This window comes from Cryptomeria japonica, chromosome 5 (assembly GCF_030272615.1).
Source record: "Cryptomeria japonica chromosome 5, Sugi_1.0, whole genome shotgun sequence".
NCBI lineage: Eukaryota > Viridiplantae > Streptophyta > Pinopsida > Cupressales > Cupressaceae > Cryptomeria > Cryptomeria japonica.
The window spans coordinates 600,294,185-600,309,739 of NC_081409.1; positions in this window are offsets into that span (position 1 = coordinate 600,294,185).

Genomic DNA, 15,555 nt, shown 5'->3' on the forward strand with positions numbered 1-15,555 from the left:
GTGTGGTCCAGCTAGGACAAGAGCTCTTGCCGGTGAAAGATATTTTATGCTCTTCATTGATGACTATTCAAGAATGACATGGGTCACTTTCCTACAAGATAAATCACAAGAATTTGATAGATTCAAAATCTTTAGGAAGATGGTGGAGAAGGAAAGTGGGTGCAAGCTGAAATATCTAAGATCAGACTGGGGTGTAGAGTTCACATCAAATGAGTTTGAAGATTACTGTGAAAGACATGGAATCAAAAGGCAATACTCAGCCCCTAGGACACCACAACAAAATGGTGTGGTAGAGAGAAAGAGCAAGATAGTCAAGGAGATAGCCACAACCATGTTAAATGAGGCCAGTTTACCAGACATATATTAGAAGGAAGCGGTTCATACAACTACATATACCTTGAATTGGGTTCAAATAAGAATAAACAACAGAATGACACCTTATGAGTTGTGGTATGACCGAAAACCATTAGTCAAGTACTTTAAGGTATTTGGAAGCAAGTGTTTTATCAAGAGAGATATGGATGGTTTAGGTTGTTTTGATTTTGGGATTGATGAAGAAATCTTCCTTGGTTACTCATCTAACAATAAGGCCTATAAATGCTACAACAAAAGACTAAGAAGAGTCATTGAAAGTGTGCATGTAAGAGTTGATGAGGACATGCACAAAGGAAGACAATCATAGGTAAACTAGTATGATGACTCCAGTGATGAAGGTGAGGAAGCTCAGTCAAACAATGAATTAGAAGAAGCATCCAAAAAGGCTCCTAAACGGTATGTGCAGATGAACCACCTGAAAGAGCATATTTTAGGTAATAAGAGTGATGGTGTACAAACTAGGAGCATATTTGCCTGAAATGATGAACAAGTCAACTTCTGCCTCATGACTAAAGTAGAACCTAAAACATTCAATGAGGCCATCAAAAATTAGAAATGAATGGATGCCATGGAAGAAGAGTTGTTGCAGATTGAGAAGAACAAGACTTAGGAATTAGGCCCTAGACCGGAAGACAAGAACATCATTGGCACCAAATGGGTCTACCAGAATAAGATGAATGAAGAAGGTAAAATTTTTAGGAACAAAGATAGACTTATGTGCAAGGGTTACTCTCAAGTAGAGGTCATTGATTTTGAAGAAACATTTGCATCGGTAGCTAGAGTAGAATCAATTAGAATGTTTCTATCTTTTTTTGCCTATAAGGGTTATAAAGTATATCAAATGGATGTAAAATCTGCCTTCCTCAATGGAAATTTGGAAGAACTTTATATGGAGCAACCAGAAGGGTTTTTATTACATGATGATGAAAAGTTTGTGTTCCAGTTGAAGAAACCCCTGTATGGTTTAAAGCAAGCTCCTAGAGAATGATATTCAAGGAGAAAGGATTCAAAAAGGGGAGTGCTGACAACAATTTATACATCAAGAGATATCGAAACTATATGATGATTGTGGTTGTGTATGTAGATGACATTATTTTTGGAGGCAACAAGGATACCCTTTGAAAAGAATTTTCTGATCAGATGTAGTCAGAATTTGAGATGTCAATGCTCAAAGAATTGACATACTTCCTTGGTTTGCAGATATCACAGCAAGATAAGGGAACCTTTATCTCCCAAACCAAGTATGCAAAGGATATGTTAAAGAAATTTCAAATGGAGGACTGCAAACCAGTGAGTACTCCCATGGTGACTAGAAGAAAATTAAGCAAGAATGATGAATCATCGATGATGGATCAGAATTGTATAGATCCATGATAGGCAGCTTATTATATCTTAATGTTTCTAGACTGGATATAGTGTAGGCAGTGTGCATGGTGGCTAGATTTCAAGCTACATATAAGCAGTCACATATGAATGTCATAAGCAAAAATTTTAGGTACCTGCAAGGAACACATAATTATGGTTTGCAGTACCCTAAACAAGGGGAATTCATCTTGGAAGCATATACTGATGCTGATTGGGCAGGTTGAATTGATGACCGAAAGAGCACAAGTGGTGGTGCATTCTTCCTAGGTGATCGGTTGGTCTCATGGCATAGCAAGAAGTAGGATTCAGTCTCCCTATCAACTACTGAAGAAGAATACATTGATGTTGCTACATCCTTCTCTCAGGTGCTTTGGTTGAAGTAAACCTTCAAGGATATACATGTGGACATCTCTGATCCTATTTCTATCTGGTGTGATAATTCAAGTGCCATCAACATTTCAAAGAACCTGGTGATGCATTTAAGGACAAAGCATATAGCCATCAAGTATCATTTTCTCAAAGAGAAGGTTGAAGGACAAGAAGTAAAGATGGACTATGTCCCTATAGGAGAACAAGTGGAAAACATCTTCACCAAACCATTCTCGATAAGAACTTTTGAGTACTTAAGACACAAGCTAGGAGTTGTGTCACGTGCCTTATTCATTTAAGTTTGTGAGGATTTATATGGTTTAGGGGGAGTTCATAGAAGTGTGTATATCTCTTGAACCACATGTTGGTCATAGGGAAAGTTCAGGGTTGTATGTCTCAGTACCGGCTGTAATCACTAAGAGAAGATTTGACTAAGGGGGAGATATGTATGAATCAAAGGGGGAAGAATAAAGTACCCCGACCCTTTGTCATTGTGTCAAAGGGGGAGAAATCTACTAGTGTCAATTATTCCAGTGAGTTGACATTAATGCCAAAGGGGGAGATTGTTGGAATTATTGGCATTAGGTTGTCATTTATGTCAACTGGTTTGGCATGGTCACTGATGAGTAAGAAGTGGTGACCGGTATAGGAGAAGTAAGACATGATGATGTCAATCCATATGTATGTAAGCAGATTGAAGGTAGGTTACCAGTACACATGAAATGCATCATCTACCAGTAAAGAAGGACCACCAGCAAGACAAAGAAAGCAAGCAAAAGAAGATTAATGATTTTGGTAAATGGAATGAGTAGTGGGACCAGCATGTTTGATGGAAGGCCAAGTTGATCCACCGACAGAGAAGAGGTATGAAGGCCCATTGGTGGAGTTAGGTTATATTGGTAAGGTGATTTGAACTGATAGTCAATCTTGGTCAATAAAGAATGTCAAACTGACATAGCAAACCAAGAAGAGGTGGATGTCAACAAAGATGACAACTGGAAGCCAGGTGATCATGCATAAGTCAGTGAAGTGTTCATCGACATAATAGTCAGCAAGCAGGTTGGCTTTTATGAAGAACCCACAAGTCATGGGAGGATGGTAGAAGATTGTAGCTCGAGGAAGACAAGGTGGCAAGCGATTGAAATAATCCTACAAGAAGATTTGATCTTCGTACCCATTTGTTGAAGGAAACAGCCAAGCCATTAATGGCATGTGATAGAGAAACATAGAAAAGCATAGTGCAGACATCTAAATATAGAAAATGTACATTGGAATGCAAGCTATTGGCGATGTTGATCGATGATGTGGAGATCATCTCTCCAGAAAAGCAGATCGGATAAAATCCAATATGGATCGCGTTGGTGAAGGTAAAACCTAACACGACACCATTTGAGTGTTGTTTTGGCAAGAACCCTAGAAGATAAATATGTGAGCTCGAGACTGAAATCAAGGGATGCTTGATGCAAAGAGTGAGAGAGAAGAGGGCCTAAGCAAGGAGAAAGAATATATGCCTTAGATTTTACTCTAAGAAAGTTGCAGTGTGAATTAGCAGGTGAACCAATGAGAAGGTCTAACTGGTAGAGACAGAGTAACCAGTAAATTGATGTAGTTCTAACAGTCAAGATAATCGGTGATATGTGGTTGGTCAAGAAGGCATCCAAGGGTGACACAGTGTGGTGTGAGGCCAAGGGAGAAATAAGAGAGGCTTGGAGTAACCAATGAGTGATCAAAGAGAGTAATCTAATAATCGGCACTGTGAGAACCAGTGAAGAAAAGGAGGTTGTAAATCGACAGAAATCCATTGATCAGGTGTTGCAGAACTCATTTGCAACCAGGTGCTATAACTATATCAAAATTGTATTTCAATATACAACACCAAGTTGGACCTTGGTGTAGGGGTTGGTGATCCTTGTGTTGGTGTCCTAAATCAGTAGGGATTGGTGCTCCTTGGGTTGGTGCCCTAAATCATTGTAATCCATTGTTTCAATGTGAGGTTGGATTGGAGCTAGCAACATTTCTTACCGAGGTTTTTCCCATATTGGGTCTTCCTCATACATTTGGTGTTGTGGGTTGAATTTGTGTGTTTGCCTCTTTTGATATCCACATTAATCATACCGGTTTGATTATTTAGTGCTTAGGGTGATAAATGGTATTCCAAGGTTGATTAAAAATAAAATATTTCAAGAACCACTAATTCACCCCCCTCTTAGTGGTACATTGTGTTCAACATCAACTTAGTCAGCTACTAACCTTGGAAAAATTTCCTAGGTTCATTAAATCTCAACAATCTTGCACTACACTCTTTACTTATGTCGACCATCGACATAACAACTCAAAAATAAAACATTATGTGTACTGGTTTACCAATCTTAGTGACTTTGTTTTACCGGTTAGTTGTTCTTCATGATTGGCTTCTCTGTACAACATAACTCACTCATCCTATTGAATCTGTTGCTATGGTGCAAAACATAGCTACTTGATATAATCTCCAACACTCTTGCAAAACCGCATCACCTAACTCTTCATTGATTGCACATATTGATTTCTTGATTATGACTCTGTTCTTGTTTACTAGTTGAAGTCATATTTGTTGGTTCACTGATAAATTGTCTCCTCTACCGGTTATACTTTATTGGTTGGCCTAAAAGACTTAGATGACTATCAAAACATATTTTCCGTCAATGACAACATAAAAAAAGTCATCAATCAACCTATTACATCAAAATATCATCATCAAGCCAACATTGTCCATAATCACAAACTTACTTTTATCACCTGTCATGTGATGAGAGCAACCACTGTAAATAACCCATTCATCTTTCTCTTCAAATTTAGCAACCAAAGATTTCTCTTCAATAATGCAGCTATTACAATCAACAGTCACCAAATCATCTTCCTTGATAGCAATGAACACCCATTCATCTCCTGAATTTCCCTTCTTAGACTCATCATTTGTCACACCTTCATTAGTAGAAAAACAACACTTCTTTTGATATTTAGGCTTGTAAGGCTTTAATGGATTCTTGGGATTTCTATCTCTTTCCGGACACCTTGAGGCAAATTGTCTTATCTTATTACATGAAACACATTTAAGAGGAAACTTAATGTAACCTTTAGGTAATCTTTTGGCAATCAGGTCTTCAATCTCTTCAAGCTCTCTTTCATCTTCATCAACTTCTCTCATCTCCTTGTCATATCTAGATACCCTTGTAGAATTTTCTCCTAGATCATATTTCTTCTTCCCAGATACAATAGTTGTGAATGTAGATTTAGATTTAGGAGGGGCTTCACCAAACTTACTAAACTCAAAAGCAGCAAGCTTACCAATCAACATATCTCTATTCACATCTATCACAGTCCAAATCTCTTCATTAGAAGCAACCTTGTGCTTGTAAGAAGGAGGCAAGGATCTCAGCACCTTCACAACAATCTCAAATTCTTCCAATACTCTACTAAAAAATCTGATGTTCAACACAAGCTCATTCACTTTATGCATAAAGGAGGTAATGCTCTCATATTCACCTATCTTCAACATCTCATACTTTCCATTCAATCTCTGCAACTTAGCAACTTTCACATGACTATCACCTTCATACAAAGTCTCTAGCTTCTTCCATATCTCATGAGTAGTCTGTAGATCCATCACATTAGTCATCTCAGAATCAGATAAGGCACTCAAAAAATCTTCCTTAGATCTAATTTGAATTCATCTTCCTTAACCTCATCCAGAGTGGTAGAACCATTCTGAGGAACATTTTACACATTCTTAGTAATCTTCCAATAGTCTTCACCAATGCATCGCAAATGACATTCCATCTGGTTCTTCTAGAGAGTATAATTTGTTCCATCAAATCTCAGACTAGCCTTCTTAAAAGAAAAGGTTCCCATCCTGGATCTCCTCAACCGGTGAAACTCCTTTTACGAGATCTAGCTTTGATACCAATTGTTGGCAACATTGTCGTAAATTGGGAAGGGGAGATGAATTAGTTTTCTCACAAATTCTGCACAACTCAAAATTAAATTAGATATGATAATGAAAAGTAAAAACACAAATCAACACCACATCAGTAACACACATAACACCAATATTTTTTACATGGAAAACCTAGGTAAGGGAAAAACCACTAAGGGAACCTACGCACAATGAGATAGTACCTTGTTAGGAGTAGGTGAAATATTACAATGAGGAAGGCACATGCATTTAGGCACACTCACTAGAGCTCACTGCTCAAAACAAGAAGGGTTACAACCCTGAGGAAGACTTATTGTCTTACAAAGATTGGACAACAATCCGGATTACATGAACTGTGAAAATAGCATCACCACATGCCTAATTATAGTTCTAGTTAAGAACACTCTAATCTTTTCTGCCACACACTTCTCTTCACACTTTTGAAAGATAAAAAAACTTGTGCACACACTTACTCGATCACACACTCATAGATACCACACAAATAAATCTCATAGTTGAATATTACATGCATTTATACAAACCTTGAACCTATATTTCAAGGTTGGCTCAACCCTCAATACAAATTACAAAATAATAACCTCGCATGCTACAATAATACATGCAGACTAAAACAATGTCGACTAAGACATAGTCTAGACCCAAATCAATATTGCAAACATGTTGTTGTTCTCAATTTCTGATTGCTTTGTTTTCTCTACTAGAATTTTCAAACCTCTGTCACTTATGGAGAGAAACAACATGAAACAGAAACAAAAGACAACATTTAACAAGATTTATACAAAAACCTTCCTCACTTCAAGCCTGAACTTAAGCTTAGGTGGGTATACCTCTTAAATCACTTTATGCAATTGAAAATTTATAGAAGACCAGTGTCAACTCCTGCAAACCCTACAACTTTAAACATAACTGGACATAAAAGAAAGACTTGTATTCATTTTAATTGATCATCAAGAAAATCATGAACCTTAAGCTATACCAGTGCCTTATTTGGGCTTCAGAGTCACTCAGAATTGGGCAAGAACTGATAGAAGAAATTCACATACATGCCATTATATTTATATAGCCAAATCTACATATGCCTAACATAGATAAACTCTCATTATGTACTAAATCTAGACATCGAATTCAAGTAAGAATCACTGATTACCAACGAAAGGGGTTTAAGTATATCTAATTTCCCTCCTTGAGGGAACAACCTAAACTCATTCTCATTAATTGCCTTGCAAATAATTCAATTAAAAAATCCTAAATCATTTAATCAAAATGGTAGCCAGTCATAAAGACATGAAGACAACAGGAATTAAGACCTAAAATGCTTCGGTCTGTATATTAATACTTTCCATCAAATTTTACACAACTCAAGAATGATTTTCCTAGAACCAGACAAACCCTAAATACATTTTGCCAAAGTTTTCTTACATAATTATTGTGATGATTTTCTAAAATAGTCCTGGTATCCATTTATAGAGATATGGATGCAACAAGCTTTGGACTTTCCTAGAAAATTTGTTATAACCATAATTCCCTCTCAAAAGAGGGTTACGATTCTTACTAAAAGAAAATAGGAGGAAAACCAATTAGTTAACCAGCTGGATAAAGGCCAAAAGACCTCTCAGTATTCACAAGTCGAGTGTTGGGTGTCTTTAATTCCTCAAAAATCCGATTAGCCTAAAATAAATAGTTACAAGAGCTAAGCACTTCCAACTTTCCTGAGGTTTGTTACAATGTTGCAACATCAATTGACTATTCTTGAGCCTCCGCTTCTTGCATCACATATTTATCTTTCCATTCTTTGAACACGTCATCACTAGGCCAAGAGAAGCTAACAAATCTCTTCTTCAACTTATTTAATCTTTTCCATGTATTCCTTAACTTCTTAACTTTAGTTTCCAGAAAACCATAATGTGACTTTATCTTTTCAATTTCCTCAATTGTTCGAATGAATAAAGATGTATCATCTGAATTGATGACATCATTTATCTATTGTGATAATTTATGGCCCAACTCACCATGACACACCTCTTCATCTTTCAACTTGTTAGTGCCAATAAAACCCCCAGGAAATAATTCAAATTTCTGGTCAGCATACTCTTTTGTATATAGGTTTTCTTTTCTTTCTAGACCCACTCTTCCCTCTGCCAACCTAGACATGCCTTTTACCAACTCACAAGTGGATTTAATAGTGGCATCATCATTTGCCTCTTCTTGGGATGAGCACATAAGTTCCAAATCCACTTCCCTAGCCATCCATTTATTCAAAATTGGCTCCAGAATAGCCTTGTCCTCCTTTAAAGCAGTCAACATGCTCAAAACTCTTTTCATATATATATACACAATAGAAGCCCCGACTGTGTCAACAAACTTCAAAATTGTGCCCCTGATCTTCTCTTCATATTTACTTGCAAACATGGCTTGAGCCAGCTTCAATTTTTCCATTTCATCCTGGATAGTCTTAGTAGATTGGAAACCGGGAGTCATAGGGGAAGGAGGAAACTCAATGATTGGAATAGTAGATGGAGGTGTTATCACTGTTTTAAAATTATGTTCTTCTTGTCCCATAATTGGCTATGGTACCTTGAAAATTTTCCGAATAAGGTGTAATCCCAAGTGCTTCAGCTTTGTTCTAAACCTTAGGGGTTTAAGGGTTTTAATTTTTTTTAGACTTTATCCTTTTGTTAAACCCTTTGGTTTCTAATCTTTTGTTACTTTATTCACTTAAGTTATGGGTCATGGGGTCGTAGGAAATGTCCCCCCTTGTTATTTCCCTAGGCGGTCACGATGATTATTTGAAAAAATTTTGCCTTGTATTATTTCATTCTAAAGTGTCAGGCCCAGTAAATGCCGATCAACTTGAGAAAGGATCCGATGGTTGGCGCTATTTCGCAAGGGTAAAATGCTTCCCCTTTAAGGCTGCGAAATAGCGAGAATGAACGAGGGCTGTCCATGTGTCATGACAGAGAAAGTAAAGGATGTAGCTATCAGAGGTGGTTGGAGCCCCGTGGCTTTCTTCTGGCGTATTAAAAGGTAGCACGTGGCACAAGTCACTACAGTCAGCGAGTCAGGATTAAAGGTTCAAAGTGGGCCCCAGAGATGAGTCAGAACGCAGGTGGAGATGACCTGGCAGGTATAGCTGTTAACAATTTATTGAGACTTCGTGGCTCCTTCTAGCAAATGACAGAGTGACAAGTCAGCTCCGAAAAGTGACGAGGCGCTAGGTGTCCATGACGGGTCAGCGGGCCCACCATTCCTGAAAGCTTTCTCAGAGAGTTAAATGCTGGTCAACTTAAAAGATGATCCAACGGCCCACGCTATTTCGCAAGGGTAAAATGCTCACCCTTTAAGCCCGCGAAATAACGAGAGTTAACGAGAGCTGTCCACGTGTCATGATGATGACGTGAGAGATAGACCTGTTGAGATGAAAGTGGGGCCCCTCGTGGTTTCTTTTGGGCGAATGAGAAAATGACAAGTCGGCACCGCAGGTGACTGGATGCCAGGTGTCCATGACGGGTCAGCGGGCCCACCATTCCTGAAAGCTTTTTCAAAGGGTTAAATGTCGATTAACTGCAGAAATGATCCAACGGCCCGCGCTATTTCGCAAGGGTAAAATGCTCACCCTTTAAACCCACAAAATAGCGAGAGTTAACGAGAATCGTCCACGTGTCATGATGATGACGTGGTCAAAAAGTGAGCCCGTCACAGTATAAAGAAAGACACGCGGTTAGTATCAAGTGGAATGCGAAGGGATTTCTAAAGCCAATGGTTGGGTGCCGCGTGGTATTATGTAGCCAATAGAAAAGAGGGACCCAGACTAAAGACAAAGCCATCAATAACGAAAGGTAACAGTGAAACACTTGCAGGAATGTTATGACCCGTTGGAGCGAAAAATACAAATTCTCGTATGAATTTGATTTTGAAGGGACGGTCGGAGCATGCGGAATCAATGTTATAGTTAAGGCCCTGAGTACAAGTATTTGATTTTCTAACAACCTAGGAAAGATATCTTTTAAAATATTTTGCAGGAGAGTAGACGCAGAGTTATCTTTTCAAATACAGAGCAAGAGGCTCAGTTGCAGAGCAAAATTCCTTCAAACAAGCATCAGGTTCTTTCATGTTTTGTAGCAATTCTTGTGTGGTGTTTTAAATAAGAATCATTCTCGTGTTACAGAATTGTTTAAGAGTGTATTCATTTTCTTGCATTTTCAAATGGCTCCTAAAAGGGAATTTTCCGGCAAGGTTGATTATTTAGAAAGAAGTGTTTGTGATGATTTTTTAGAACAGTTGACGTTGTCAACTAACCAGGCATCAAAGGCCAAAGAGTTAGTGCCCAGGGCTCCCCGTCTGAAGATAGGAGAAGGATTGTATGACAAAGGTAATTGGCTGAGAGACCCATGGGTTGGACTGTCAGGGTTGGGGCTGTTTAGAGTCGGATTTGGAATGAGGAATTCTCCTGCTCCTCAAAACAGTATCTGGGAACTAGACGTTGGGAGATTAGTAGTCCCAGGGGTGTTCATGGATATAGACTTGTTAACCCAAATGGCATTGAACAATGATTCAGTCACAAGATGCATCCGAGATGTAAATGGGAAAACCCTTGTGGAAATCAATGCAGAAGAATTCAGAACAACATTTGGGCTCAATGAGTTCACAAACTTCTTGGAACCCATAAATTTCACACAATTAGCTCAAGTGTACAGTGCATAGAGGAGTCATCTTAGGAATGGGCCTCTTAAAGAACTTTTTCTGAAAATAGGAGGGTTAGCAGTTGTAGGGCCTAACACATAAGAGCCTTTTTCATTGAGTATGTTTACCTTAAGGGCTAAAGGAATGTATTGGGCACTTTGCCAAGTTCTAGGAGAGGATGCTAAAGCTAATATGCCAAATCATTATTTGCTAATGATTGTTTAGATTTTGAATCCTTCTCTTGCTATCACATTTGATTATGCTTCTTATATTGCCGATGCTATCCATGGAGGGTTGATAGGAATAAAAAATGGAAAGGTGGATAGGCCGTTCGGATGGTATTCACTTTTGATGCACCTTTTTCTTTTCAAAGGTGGTGATTATTTCGCCAGTGGAATGGACCTGGTAAAAGAGAAGGAAGGAGAGAAAATGCCAGTGCAACTATGGAGTACTGTGTTGTCATGGGACAGAGAGGATGCTAGTTTCCTAAAGTTCGATAAATATTTTGCATCTAAAATAAGGACTCTCCTTTGCTCCGATAACCCAAGAGTCCCCAAGGTTATTCTGGAATTCTTAAGGCCAAAAGAATTCGCAGAGAACATCAAAATTGTTCATAACTGGGGTGATATGTACTTATATCCAGTCTCTACAGTTTTCAGGGTTTTTGGTTTCAGAGGCACCCCATATTTGGTACCTTACCAGGTCCCTCTCAAAGTGGGAATAGCTGAGATCCTCAGACAAATTGCTGGCCTACAAGAGGCAGAATTAACAGGCAGAGGTAAAGGGACTATTTTCCCTGCAGCTACAATAGCCCACCAATTTGTAATTACAAAGGGAGGCTGGAATTGTTTTGAGGATTTCCTCAAACCCTACCATTTATCCACTGCAGTGTCCAGATGTGTTGATCCAGAGGACTTCTACAATGGTGTGTTCAGGAAGAAGGTAGCATGCAGAGGTAGGCCTCATCAATTCCACTTTCCTGAAGACCTCATCAGGAATGAATTTGATTTAGATGAGCAAGAGTTGAGGAAAGAAAAATGGGTGGCTTACAAGAAAGCCTTGGATTTTGGGCATCAATTTGATGCTAGCTATGACCCATTGTCTAGCTTCTTCCCATTGGAAGAAAAAATAAAATTTTTGATTGTTTGCTTTGAAGATGTAATGCAAACACTGAAGGAGAAGAGGGAAGCTGTGATTAAGAGTAACCCTGAAAAGGCTAGAATGATCTTGGGCAAGTCAGCTTCCACCAAAGCAATCCCTCCTGGTGACTACACCCTGCATAAGAAATTAGGTTACAGTGTGCTGGTGCCTACAACAGGGGATCCCTCTTCATCCAAAGGAAAGAGGAAAGTACAAGATGTCATTGACATCCAGGACAGCCCAAAGAAGCAAAGGGTGGGGAAGGAAGTGCAATCAGATACACCCTTGTATTCCCCATCCCAATCCCCTATCCACATAGGAGATGAACAAGCAGCAACTGAATACCTCTCGCAGTTGGGCAGCTTGGGGGAGATTGCATATACCTATGATGAAGTGGAAGAAGGGATGCCAGAAGAGCCCACTGAAGCACAAATGGACATCACCTCAACTGAACTTAAAGGCCAGGAGTGGGATCCTGAGATAAAGAAGGCCAGTAGTGCCTTTTTAGCTGATGACAACTTTGTCACATCTGAAGCATTCATGCAATTTATCTGGAAGCAGCATATAGATAAATATAATGCTAGATGTGAAACAAGAAAGGCAGAGCAGCCCAACAAAGATCTAGCCTCAGTGGAGGAAGAAATAAAAAAGGAGATGATGGAAGAATTCAAAACTATCACTCCTGAACAGGGAAGGGATCTAGTAGCACAAGCTGGAGTGCTCATTTTACCAGAATAAAATATTGCTGATGCTTTGGTGCTAGATGCAATAAGAAAGGAGACTAATCCCATGGAAGGGGTTACATTCAGTAAGGACAATGCTGCATTAGTTATGTGGTCCCTCAAAAGAAATGAGGACAAGAAAGGCAAAGACACCCCAGGGTCAAGTCACCTTGGTGGATTGATGGTTAAAAGAGTACAGAGTACAGGGGTAGTAGAGGCTACTAGCACTGTGTTAGAGACTGCCAAATTCAGTGTTGCAGTGGCTGAGAAGGAAGCCAAAGAAAAGGAGGCCCTCCAGATTAAATTGGAAATAGTTTTGAAGGCCTATGACAGTGCCAAGGAGGAGGTAAGAGGCAAAGATAGCATCATTGCCAAATTGCAGAGCCAGCTGATGGGACAACACCAACAAGGTGAGTCTTCAACATTGATGATTGCCTCTTCTCCTGCAAGACCTCCACCTACTAGCCCCATTATTGAGCTCCCACCATCTCCTGCACCTTCCAGCTCACAAATGATTGAGATTACTACCCAAGAACTAGAGAACCTGAAGCAGGCTCAGGCCTTTTATGCGGGGAAATATGAGGAGAAAATAAAGGCCACAATCTCTAGTTTTGCAGATACGATAAATGCCTCCTTGCTTTACAACAATGTGGGCAAAGTCATGGAGATATGGAATGAACTGAGGAGAGATAAGGCCATTTTGACACCCATTTTTGACAGATGGAGGACTAGGGAGCAAGATCTAGAGTTCATGTGTGTATCCTGTGATGAAGCAAGGGCCAATCCCATTATCAAATCTACCTCTGATGTCGCTAAAATTTTAATACAATTGGTAGCAGATGTAGATAATGTGGATAGGAAGGTCAATTTATGCAAGAAGGAATACACTGATCAGGTTTTTGAGTTGCTCCCGGGAATTTTTGCCAATCCGGATCACCTAAAAGATAAGCAAATATGGCTCAAAGAGATAGAAGTCAAATTGTCAACAAGGGTTAAGGGAATCATTGATCTTGATGATACCTCTTTCTTTGTTATAACAATACAGGAAATAGAAAAAATTAAATCACATTATAGTTTTCTTAATTCAGAAGTCAACAAACTGAGAAATTCCTGGAAAAGGTTGACTAAAGTTAAAAATGATGTGATTAATTTTTCGTGGCTAACATAAGAGACATATAATGAGTGGGGAGTTAAATATTCCACCCATGATCCAGAGCAGTTGGAGAGCGCCCCTGAAAAGCCAGAAGAGGTTGCAACTGAACAACTTGTTGAACAGACTGCAGAGGCTGAAAAGAGTGGATAACTGTTTTTACGTAAAAATTGTAACCTCTTCAATTTTTGAAATAATTGTAACAAACTCTCCTCGAGAAGTCCGAAGCTTTGTGCATCCATGTTGTTATAAATGGATACCAGGACTAGAGAGTAAGGGATCACAAAAATTTTGTAAGAAAACGCTGCAGAAATTTATCTGAGCTTTTCCAAAATAAATGGAGAATCAGAACTTCTTGTAACATCTCTTCAAATGAATATCAATATACAGGCTATTAGTTTTGAGTAGAGCTTTGTGTTGTCTTCAAGTTTGTTCACAAATTTACTTACTGTTTTCATTCTGAATAATCTAGGATTTTTCTGTTTGAATGGAGTTGCAAAGCAATCTCAGTATAAGTGTTTGTTAGCTTTTCTCTTTAGGAGGGAAATTAAATACGTGGGATCACTTATACCAGTAAATTCTTTGGAAGGAACTTTGAATTTTGAGAACCATAGTTTAGTTTGAAATGATTGAATTCTTGTATGTGTCAGGCATATGCAAGGATTAGTGGAAACCAAGCTGATAGGAAGCATAAAGATATATTGTTTTAAGAGTTTTATTTGAGTTTAGGTGACTCTGAAACCCTGGATAAAGCACTGGTATTAATCGAGGTTGTTTATTGCATGATTTGTTGATCAAAATGCTGAAGTTAAGTACCGTTCCATTCTTTATTTTCAGTTGATTTCAAGGTGAATAAATCCACTAGTTTCCGGACTGGTTTGCTGTGGGTTTATTGTTTGAAAGTGTGAATTTAGTTCACAAAGGTATACCCACCTGGGCTCCAAGGAAGCCCGAAGTGTAGAAGGTTTAATCAAACCTTGTCATATGTTGTCTCTGAGATTTCCTTATCTTTGATGTCTCTTCTGCACCCAGTTTAAATCATATTACTCTAAGGACATTGAAGGGAATCAGATTTTAGTTACAACAGGAGGTTTGGCTAGAGAGGAGACAATCATCAAGGTAGAAGATTCACCTTTCTGATGTTGCCCTGCTATTTGATTCTTCAATTTAGCAATTGTGCTATCCTTTTGAGCTATTTCAATTTTAGCCTCATTATAGGCTTTTAGGATTAACTCCAAATTTACCTAGAGATCAACCTTTTCCTTGGCCTCTTTCTCAACTATAGCCATATTGAATTTTCCAGATTCCAAAATTGTACTAGCAACTTCCACCACCCTCGTGTCCTTCACTCTCTTCACAATCATACCTCTAGAATAGTTGGCTTCTGAGGAGTCTTTCCTCTTTTTTCTCTCCTCCCTTCTTAATGACCACATGACTAAGGCAGCGTGATCATTATTATAGGCCACTCCCTCCAGGGGCTTTGTTTCCTTCCTTACTGCTTCAAGAATTACTGCATCTGCTATGTCCCATTCAGGGAGAATCAAAACTCCAGCTTCTGCAATCATCTTCCTTCCTTGCTCTGGGGTAATGGTCTTGAACTCTGTCAACATTTCTTGCTTTACATCTACCTCAATTGCAAACGTATCTTTGTGAGGACATTCATTTTTCCTCTTCTCACATCTTGCCTTGAATCATTCTATATTTTTTCTCCAAACAAACTGCAAAAAGGATCCTGTTTTGACAAAACTATCATCTGCCAGAAACTCCTCAATGACCTACTT